The sequence below is a fragment of the Neomonachus schauinslandi genome, chromosome 7 (assembly GCF_002201575.2).
Source record: "Neomonachus schauinslandi chromosome 7, ASM220157v2, whole genome shotgun sequence".
NCBI lineage: Eukaryota > Metazoa > Chordata > Mammalia > Carnivora > Phocidae > Neomonachus > Neomonachus schauinslandi.
In genome coordinates this window covers 2,441,555-2,452,294 of record NC_058409.1, presented here as the reverse complement: position 1 = coordinate 2,452,294, position 10,740 = coordinate 2,441,555, and the positions used below count along the sequence as shown (strand labels likewise).

Sequence of the window (10,740 nt, the reverse complement as noted above, 5' to 3'; positions counted from 1 at the left end):
ACATCCTGATGTAAATAAAGAAATTAATTAAATAAATCTAGAAAAACACTTTGGGATTGGGCTGGTTCAGGTGCTCCTTTGGGTGCATCCAGACTGGGTGACCCTAGCCTTTGAAGGCAACTTCAGAATCCAATACCTTGCCTTGGCGTGCTCTTGCCACTAGATATCTGTGTCCAGGGCCATACAGCCATGCATCTAGATGCAAAGGTCCTCTTCATCCCACGTCTGCACTGGGTTCTAAATGCTGTCTGGTAAGACAGATTCTGGGGCTGAGAAGAAAGAAGAGGAACACCAGGAACTCACCATGACTCTAAACAGGTTGTGCCAAAGAGAGATTATAAACTTTCAATCAGCGGCAAACTGGCTTCCCTAAGCTGCATAAAAGGCCAGAAATCATGAATCTGATGACTGGATGGAAACCCAGTGGGGAAGCACACTGTTCTGTGACTGGGGAGGGAAGCGAGCAGTGCTTATGAAGGAGGTGCAGAATATGCTTTGCATCGTAGGACAGAAGACGGGTTCAACCTAGTCTAGACGCAAGATTCTCTTTTTCCCTCATGATAAGGAAAGCTAGCAGAAAGTTTATTTAAACCACTTCTTGAGCTTCAACTTTTTTTGATAATATACTGGAGAAACTGCAAAACAAGTCCAAGCTGATACATATATACATAGCTTTTAATAATGTAAATACAACAGCCACATGTTAATCCACTCTGTACTGCTTTAAGTGAATATACACTGTAAAAACATTTGTTAGTTGAGGTGGCCTTTGTCTTTTTGTCTCTGAACAGGAATGTAAATATCTTTTTCACTAGAAATGACAAGTTTCTTTGTTTGTTTGTTTTGTTTTGTTTTTATCCAATGAAAAGTGAAATATAAGACAAGCTGATGACAAAGTATTTGTCCTCTAGATCAGGCATTTTTATTTTCAAATACGATCCTCAACAACCCTCCCCAGCTAAGTCTTAGCCTATTACAGGAAGGCTTGGAGTCAATATGTGACACTCTAGTCCCAGGGAGAGGCTTTTAGAGGACCTAGTCCAATCTTTGTTTTGTTCTTACAGAAAAAGAAACGGAAGCCCAGAAAGATAAAGTGGCTTGGCCAAAATCACATGGTTAGTGACGGAAACAGGATTAAAACACCAGTGCTGTGGGTCTCAGAACGAATCAGTAAATTAAGGACAGGCACCAGGATGACACAAAGGACAAAATTCCCTTCTCAAATCTTGTCCTGCAGCAAGGCTGGGGAGGGCCTGAGACCACAGTAGGAACCATAACTGGTCTACACTTCCTCGGAATTATTTAGGCCCATCCAAAAAAAAAAAGAAAAAAAATGACACTGGAACAACTGGACATCCTGATGTAAATAAAGAAATTAATTAAATAAATCTAGAAAAACACTTTATAGCCTTCACCAAAATTAACTCAAAATGCATTGTAGATCTAAATGTAAAATGTAAAACTACCAAGTGTGTAGATGATAACATCGGAGAAACCTAGATGATGTTGAGTGTGAAAATGAACATTAGACACAATACGAACACATAAATTATTTTTTAAAGATTTTTTTAAGAGAAATCTCTACACCAAACATGGGGCTCAAACTTACAACCCTGAGATCAAGTATCATGCGCTTCACCAATGACAGCCATAGGTCCCGAGGCCTAAATTCTTACTATTATTCTAACAAATAGCTTAAGTATTTTATTTGTTTGCAACTAAGCTTGTTAACAGTATATAATAAAAATGTACAAAGAATAATGTGGCAGTTTTTGGTTAAATTTAAGTCAAAGACATTCATTAATAAGGAATCTTTGAATAAGAATATTCCAGAATTTCTCTAAGCCATGTGATAAGAACACTGTCTCTGAATATTACCTTACTTTGGAAGGTACTGGCATACACTTGAATTCAACTCAGAATTTTTCAAAATAAGCCCTAATTAATAAAACTGTTCTCTATTCAAACTAGGACAATTTTAATAGAACTTTCCTTTCCAGAAACAATAATAAAGGAAACAAGGTATTTTGTAAAATGGGGTCCTGAACAAGTCACAGTCAAAAATAAATGTATACTTAACTTCCACCTCCTCCAAACAGAGGCTACTTTCTGTTGCACAGCCTTGGAAACAAGGTGAAGAACAGTCCGTAAGCAACTTTGGGCAGGGGGTTACCTAAAAAAGCTCAAGCAGTTGAACATGCTCACTTCTTAGAAGAATTTGGGGGAGCCTGACCAAAGGGTCCAAATTCTGTTTTTAATAACTGATACAAAGGCAGAGTGGCTCCTCCCAAGTAGCAATGCCACCAGGGGCTGGCCCAGCCCCACACTCACCTGTGTCATGCTCCCAAGCAAACCCTGATGCTCCTGCTGCAGGGAGACCTTTTCTTTTTAGCGGTTCTGTGTCCAGGAGCTCTCTGTGTGAATGAGGTGAGCACAGACTCCACATGGGTATTTGAAGGCTTGGAATCAAAGTATTTTTCCACACGGCTAGGCAGAGTCCATGTGTCAAACGGCCCGTCTCCAGTTTGTCCTAATTCCTCACCACGCATTTGTAGACCTAGGACCACAGACTTTTGCTACATCCTCATAATCACCCCTAATGTCCATCCTAATTTATGATTCATATTCTGTGCCTGGAAACAGTCCCTGTATTTAACAATAACACCTACAACATAAAACAATCCACCGTGACAACTTATATGGTCACAAAACATTAATGATCTTCTGTAGACCAAGCAAATGTTTTTAACCTTAATTGTCGTGCATCAAATTTACAGCCAGAACCCCCAAGACCAAAAAAAATATTTGCACAATATAAATAATAACTTAGAATACACACACACACAAACATATACACACACAGTCACACACACTTCTTACAGAACCGTGCTTGGGGAAATCCCATTTGTTGATTACCACTGAGGGCATATTTTGCTAAACTGCTGCTCCAGGTATTTTTGTTTGGAAAATCTATCACAGTAGGGCACAGATTTTTATTGGATGAGCAGAAAAGAAAGATATGCTTGTGGCAACCAGAAAGTTTTAAGGTCTTTCAAGTTGTATAAAGTGGACCTGCAGAAATGTTTACGTGTTCTCAGGATGCAAAGTTGGAGCTGAAATGTGATAACAAACCAGTTGCAAAAAGTGTACAGCAGCCATCTCTTGAGGTCAAACCTGGTACCCAGATATGCAAGAAAGCTTCAGGACACATAGCTTGTTGTCCTTGTCCCATATCGTCACATAATCTGATCATGTGTGCATTTCACAAGAGGTTCATATTGTTCTGCTAGTTTGGTATTGAGGATTTGCTCATACTCCTCCCGAATTTTATCTTCATAGTCTTTTAAGAGATGCTCACATATTATTCTGACTTGTCGGAGGGTAAAAGAGGGCTGGTCCTTCTTCATCCAGGAGGAACCTGGAGAACTAGGGGCTGTGAGTGCTGAGGAATGATGCTGACATTCCGAAGGACAAGCTTCACTCTGATTCAGAATAACTTCTAAATGTCTCCACCTCTAATAAGGATTATATTCTCGTTTTATGTTCTGAAAAATTTGTTCTAGTGTTGGAAGGCACGGCTCGTTGTGGGGTGCGGTGGGGTGCTGCAGAGTCAGTGGTGGGGTCTGCTCTGGAGAAGAGGTGGTGGCTCGGTGTCTGGGTGCCTGAGGCCAGAGAGGGGCCGGGCAGAGGGGTGCAGCACCACCACTTTGGGGAGCCAGGGCTCCACAGCCTGGCCTCAATCTCCCTGGACTGTTTCAGTGTTGCCCCTCACACCATGCCTCTGAGGGGTCAGGGACCAGGGGCAGATATGGAGGTAACTGCGGCCCCACCTCCGGCTCCTCAGCAGAGCTCACAAGCCAGACTGGCTCCAATCCCGAGGCATAAATTATTTATAAAAAAATTGATAAGCTGCAATTTATTAAAATGAAAATCTTATGATCTCAAAAAACTCAAAAATAAACAGCAAGCTCCAGACTTAGAAAATCTTGAAAAAAAGGATCTCTTTCCAAAAGATACATGTGAAAAACAATTGTGTTCTAAATATACAAAGAACAGTTGAAATCAACAATGAAGAAAATAACTTAATTAAGAAAACCGACTGAGTCCCATAATAAACCATTCACTAAATAAGATAGATTGCAGGGGAGGAGCAAGATGGTGGAGGAGTAGGAGATCTAAATTTTGTCTGGTCCTAGGAATTCAGCTAGATAGGGATCAAACCATTCTGAACACCTATGAACTCAACAGGAGATCAAAGAGAATAGCAGCAACTCACTGAACAGAAAAGCGACCACTTTCTGGAAGGTAGGACATGTGGAGAAGTGAATCCAAGGTGATATTTGGGAAGATCGATGGCGGGGGAGGGGGCCTCCATCAGCTGCTACTGGCAAGGGATAGAGAAGTGGAGCACAAAATCAGAACTTTTAGAAGTCGGCTTTGCTGAGGGCCGTCGCTCCAGTGGCTAAGCGGGGGGTGGAACACTCACTGGGAAAGTGTGGTCTCAGGACCCTTGGGGTCACAGAAAGACCGGGGGTGCCTGGGTGCGGCAGAGCTCCCAGGTATCGGGGCAGGGAAGCCCGTTTCAGAGACGGAGCCAAGGAGTGGTCTCTCAGCTCAAGGTTGCCATAGACTGTGATCCGCGGCACAGTCGGGCCACTGCTCCCCCAGTAGGGACCCAACAAGGGGCAGTTCCGGGGAGACTCCCCTTCCTCCCCCGGGAGGAGCGGCACAGGAGCGCACTGCAGGTATCTGCTGGGTTTGGAGACTCCACACGGGGTCTGTTCGAGAGACAGAATCACTTGGTCACAGGCCAGGTTAGCACAAGTGTGGCCAGAGACCAGGGAGATCGGAGTGATTGACTGCTTTTCTCTGGGATCTCACTGAGGAGTGTGGCCCGGAGTTATCGGCTCCTCCAAGGTGGAGATTGGGAGGTCACCATTTTCACTTTCGTCCTCCAAAGCTGTATGGAAAGCTTGCAGGGAACAAAAGCTCCCAAGAGCAAACCTAAGCAGATTACATAGCTCCACCTGCAGCAAGGGCTGGGTAATTACGCCTCCGGAAAAGACATTTGAGAACCACAGCAACAGGCCCCGCCCCCAAAAGATCAGCAAGAACAGCATGCCAAGACCAAGTTTACCTATCAATGAGAATGGCAGAACTCCAGCGCTAGGGGAATACAGCACATAGATTATATGGCTTTTTCCCCCCAGGATTCTTTAGTCTTTCAAAGTTAATTTTTTTATTTATTTTTTCTTTTTTAAATTTTTTTTCCCTTTTTCAACCAACATATTCTCAAACCTTTTTTTAAAAAATCTTTTTTACTTTTAATTTTTAGAGTCATATTTTATCCCTTCATAGTAGTTCAACATTATTTTTGGTATATATATAAGTTGTCCTCTCCTTAAAATTTTGGGATACAGTTGCTTCTAACAGACCAAAATACACCCTAAATCTCTAGTGTATGGCTTTGTTCTAGTCTCCGGCCTGATCATATTCTCTCCCTCTACTTTGTTTTCTCAAACCAACCTCTTATCAATTCCTTTTATAAAATCTTTTCTAATTTTCATCTTTACAGTCATATTCCATCTCTTCATCATATGTACCCTTATTTTTGTACATATATAAGTTTTTCTTTCCTTAAACTTTTGGGAGGCAGTTTCTTCTAACAGACCAAAATACACCCAAAATCTAGTGTGTGGCAATGATCTATGCACAAGCCTGATCATATTTGATCATATTCTGTTTTTTTTTTTAATTTTTTTTTCTATTCTCTTTCTTTCCCTTTCTGTTCCCCCGGTTTCAGGTCTCTTCTGATTTGTTTAGTGTATATTTCTCTGGGGTCATTGTTATGCTGTTAGCATTTGTTCTCTCACTCATCTATTGTGCTTTGTATAAAATGAAAAGATGGAAAAAGTCACCCCCCAAAAAAGAACAAGAAGCAGTACCGACTGCCAGGGACCTAATCAATATGGACATTAGTAAGATGTCGGATCTAGAGTTCAGAATGATCATTTTAAAGATACTAGCTGGGCTTGAAAAAAGCATGGGAGATATTACACAAACCCTTTCTGGAGAAATAAAGGAACTAAAATCTAACCAAGGTGAAATCAAAAAGGCTGTTAATGAGGTGTAATAAAAAATGGAGGCTCTAACAGCTAGGATGAATGAGGCAGAAGAGAGAATTAGTGATATAGAAGAATAAATGATGGAAAATAAAGCTGAGAAAAAGAGAGATAACTACTGGATCACAAGGGCAGAATTTGAGAGATAAGTGATACCATAAGATGAAACAACATTAGAATAATTGGGATCCCAGAAGAAGAAAAAAGAGAGAGAGGGGCAGAAGGTATATTGGAGCAAATTATAGCAGAGAACTTCCCTAATTTGGGGAAGGAAACAAGCATCAAAATCTAGGAGGCATGGAGAACCCACATCAAAATCAATAAAAATAGGTAAACACCCCGACATTTATAGTAACCTTATGAGTCTCAGAGACAAAGAGAAAATCCTGAAAGCAGCTCAGGAGAAGAGATCTGTAACCTACAATGTAGAAACATTTGATTGGCAACAGACCTATCCACAGAGACCTAGCAGGCCAGAAAGGACTGCAATGATATATTCAGAGCATTAAAGGAGAAAAATATGCAGCCAAGAATACTATATCCAGCTAGGCTGTCATTGAAAATAGAAGGAGAGATAAAAAGCTTCCAGGACAAACAAAAACTAAAGGAATTTGCAAACACAAAACCAGCCCTACAAGAAATATTGAAAGGGGTCCTCTAAGCGAAGAGAGAGCCTAAAAGTGACAGAGACCAGAAAGGAACACAGAAAATATAGAGTAACAGTCACCTTACAGGCAATACAATGGCACTAAATTCATATCTTTCAGTAGTTACTCTGAATGTAAATGGGCTAAATGCCCCAATCAAAAGACACAGGCTATCAGATTGGATAAAAAAACAAACAAACAAACAAACAAACAAAAAACAAGACCCATTGATATGCTGTCTGCAAGAGACTCATTTTAGACCCAAAGACACCCCCAGATTGAAAGTGAGGGGGTGAAAATCATTTACCATGCTAATGGACACCAAAAGAAAGCTGAGGTGGCAATCCTTATATCAGACAAATCAGATTTTAAACCAAAGACTATAAGAAGAGATGAGGAAGGACACTCTATCATAGTTGAAGTGTCTTTCCAACAAGAAGATCTAACTATTGTAAATATCTATGCCCCTTACATGGGAGAAGCCAATTATATAAACCAATTAATAAAAAAAGCAAAGAAACACATCAAGAACAATACTATAATAATGGGGGACTTTCACACACCCCTCACTGAAATGGACAGATCATTTAAACAAAAGATCAACAAGGAAATAAAGACTTTAAAAGACACACTGAACCAAAAGGACTTCACAGATGTATTCAGAACATTCCATCCAAAAGCAACAGAATACACATTCTTCTCTGGTGCCCATGGAATATTCTAATTAATAGATCACATCCTAGGTCAAAAATCATATCTCAACTGGTGCCAAAAGTTTGGGATCATTCCCTGCCTATTTTCATAGCACAGTGCTTGCTTTGAAACTAGACCTCAATCACAAGAGGAAAGTCGGAAAGAACTCAAATACATGGAGGCTAAAGAGCATCCTACTAAAGAATGAATGGGTCAACCAGGAAATTAAAGAAGAATTAAAACGATTTATGGAAACACATGAAAATGAAAACACAACTGTTCAAAATCTTTGGGATGCAGCCAAGGCAGTCCTAAGAGGAAAGTATATAGCAATACAAGCCATTCTCAAGAAACATGAAAGGTCTCAAGTACACAACCTAACCCTACACCTAAAGGAGCTGGAGAAAGAACAGCAAATAAAGCCTAAACCCAGCAGGAGAAGAGAAATAATAAAGATCAGAGCAGAAATCAATGAAGTAGAAACTAAAAGAACAGTAGAACAGATCAACGAAACTAGGAGCTGGTTCTTTGAAAGAATTGACAAGATTGATAAACCCCTGGACAGACTTATCAAAAAGAAAAGAGAAATGAACCAAATCAACAAAATCATGAATGATAGAGGAGAGATCACAACCAACACCAAAGAAATACAAACAATTCTAAGAACATATTATGAGCAACTCTATGCCAGCAAACTAGATAATCTGGAAGAAATTGATGCATTCTTAGAGATGTATCAACTACCAAAACTGAAGCAGGAAAAAATAGAAAACCTTAACAGTCCTATAAGCACTAAGGATATTGAAGCAGTCATCAAAAATCTCCCAACAAATAAAAGCTCAGGGCCAGATGGCTTCCCAAGGGAATTCTACCAAACATTTAAAGAAGAATTAATACCTATTCTTCTGAAATGGTTCAAAATAAGAAATGGAAGGAAAACTTCCAAACTCATTTTATGAGGCCAGCATTACCTTGATCCCCAAACCAGACAAAGAACCCATCAAAGGGGAGAGTTACAGACCAACATCCTTGATGAACATGGATGTAATGGAGAATTATAGACCAATATCCTTGCAAAGATTCTCTCCAAAATACTATCCAATAGGATCTAACAGTACATTAAAAGGATTCTTTACCACAACCAAGTGGGATTTATCCGTGGGCTGCAAGGTTGGTTTGACATCCGCCAATCAATCAATGTGATAACAAACATTAATAATAAAAAGAAAAACAACCATAGGATCCTCTCAATAGATGCAGAAAAAGCATTTGACAAAGTACAGCATCCTTTCTTGATCAAAACTCTTCAGAGTATAGGGATCGAGAGTACATACCTCAATATCATAAAAGCCATCTATGAAAAACACACAGTGAATATCATTCTCAATGGGGAAAAACTGAGAGGTTTCCCACTAAGGTCAGGAACACGGCAGGGATGTCCACTATCACCACTGCTATTCAACATAGTATTAGAAGTCCTAGCCACAGCAATCAGACAACAAAAAGAAATAAAAGGCATCCAAAATGGCAAAGAAGTCAAACTTTCACTTTTTGCAGATGATATGATACTTTATATGGAAAACCCAAAAGACTCCACCCCAAAAGTGCTAGAACACATACAGGAATTCAGTAAAGTGGCAGGATATAAAATCAATGTCCAGAAATCAGTGGCATTCCTATACACCAACAACAAGACAGAAGAAAGAGAAATTAAGGAGTTGATCCCGTGTACAATTGCACCCAAAATCATACAATACCTAGGAATAAATCGAACCAAAGAGGTAAAGAATCCGTACTCAGAAAACTATAAAATACTCATGAAAGAAATTGAGGAAGACACAAAGAAATGGAAAACGTTCCATGCTCATGGATTGGGAGAACAAATATTGTGAAGATGTCAATGTTACCTAGAGCAATCTACACATTCAATGCAATCCCCATCAAAATACCATCCACTTTTTTCAAAGAAATGGATCAAATAATCCTAAAATTTGTATGGAACCAGAAAAGATCCCGCATAGCCAGAGGAATGTTGAAAAAGAAGAGCAAAGCTGGCGGCATCACAATTCAGGACTTCTAGCTCTATTACAAGGCTGTCATCATCAAGACAGTATGGTACTGGCAGAAAAACAGACACATAGATCAATGGAACGGAATAGAGAGCCCAGAAATGGACCCTCAATTCTATCGTCAACTTATCTTCAACAAAGCAAGAAAGAATGTCCAATGGAACAAAGACAGTCTCTTCAACAAATGGTGTTGGGAAAATTAGACAGCCACATGCAGAAAAATGAACTGGACCATTTCCTTACACCACACACAAAAATGGACTCAAAATGGTGGAAAGATCTAAATGTGAGACAGGAGTCCATTAAATCCTAAAGAAGAACACAGGCAGCAACCTCTTTGACCTCAGCTGCGGCAACTTCTTCCTTGAAACATCGCCAAAGGCAAGGGAAGCAAGGGCAAAAATGAACTCTTGGAACTTCATCAAGATAAGAAGGCTTTGCACAGCAAAAGAAACAGTCAACAAAACCAAAAGACAACCGACAGAATGGGAGAAGATATTTTCAAATGACATATCAGATAAAGGGCTAGTATCCAAAATCTATAAAGAATTTATCAAACTCAACACCCAAATAACAAATGATCCAATGAAGAAATGGGCAGAAGACATGAACAGACATTTTTCCAAAGAAGTCATCCAAATGGCCAACAGACACATGAAAAAGTGCTCAACATCGCTCGGCATCAGGGAAATCCAAATCAAAACCTGAATGAGGTACCACCTCACACTAGTCAGAATGGCTAAAATTAACAATTCAGGAACAACAGATGTTGGTGTGGATGCAGAGAAAGGGGAACCGTCCTACACTGTTGGTGGGAATGCAAGCTAGTGCAGCCACTCTGGAAAACAGTATGGAGGTTCCTCAAAAAGTTGAAAATAGAGCTACCCTATGTTCCAGCAATTGCACTACTGGGTATTTACCCTAAAGATACAAAAGTAGGGATCCGAAAGGGTACATGCACCCCGATGTTTATAGCAGCAATGTCCACAATAGCCAACCTGTGGAAAGAGCCAACCTGTGGAAAGAGCCAAGATGTCCACCAACAGATGAATGGATAAAGAAGTTGTGGTGTGTATATATATATATATATATATCTGAATGGAGATATTATGCAGCCATCAAAAGGAATGAGATCTTGCCATTTGCAATGATGTGGATGGAACTGGAGGGTATTATGCTGAGCGAAATAAGTCAAACATAGAAAGACAC

General features: G+C 40.0%; 1 pseudogene; it reads right to left on the bottom strand.

Moving 5' to 3' along the window:
• Positions 1-3,200: 3,200 nt before the first annotated feature.
• LOC123325308 lies at positions 3,201-3,777 on the bottom strand (annotated as a pseudogene).
• Positions 3,778-10,740: the final 6,963 nt, after the last annotated feature.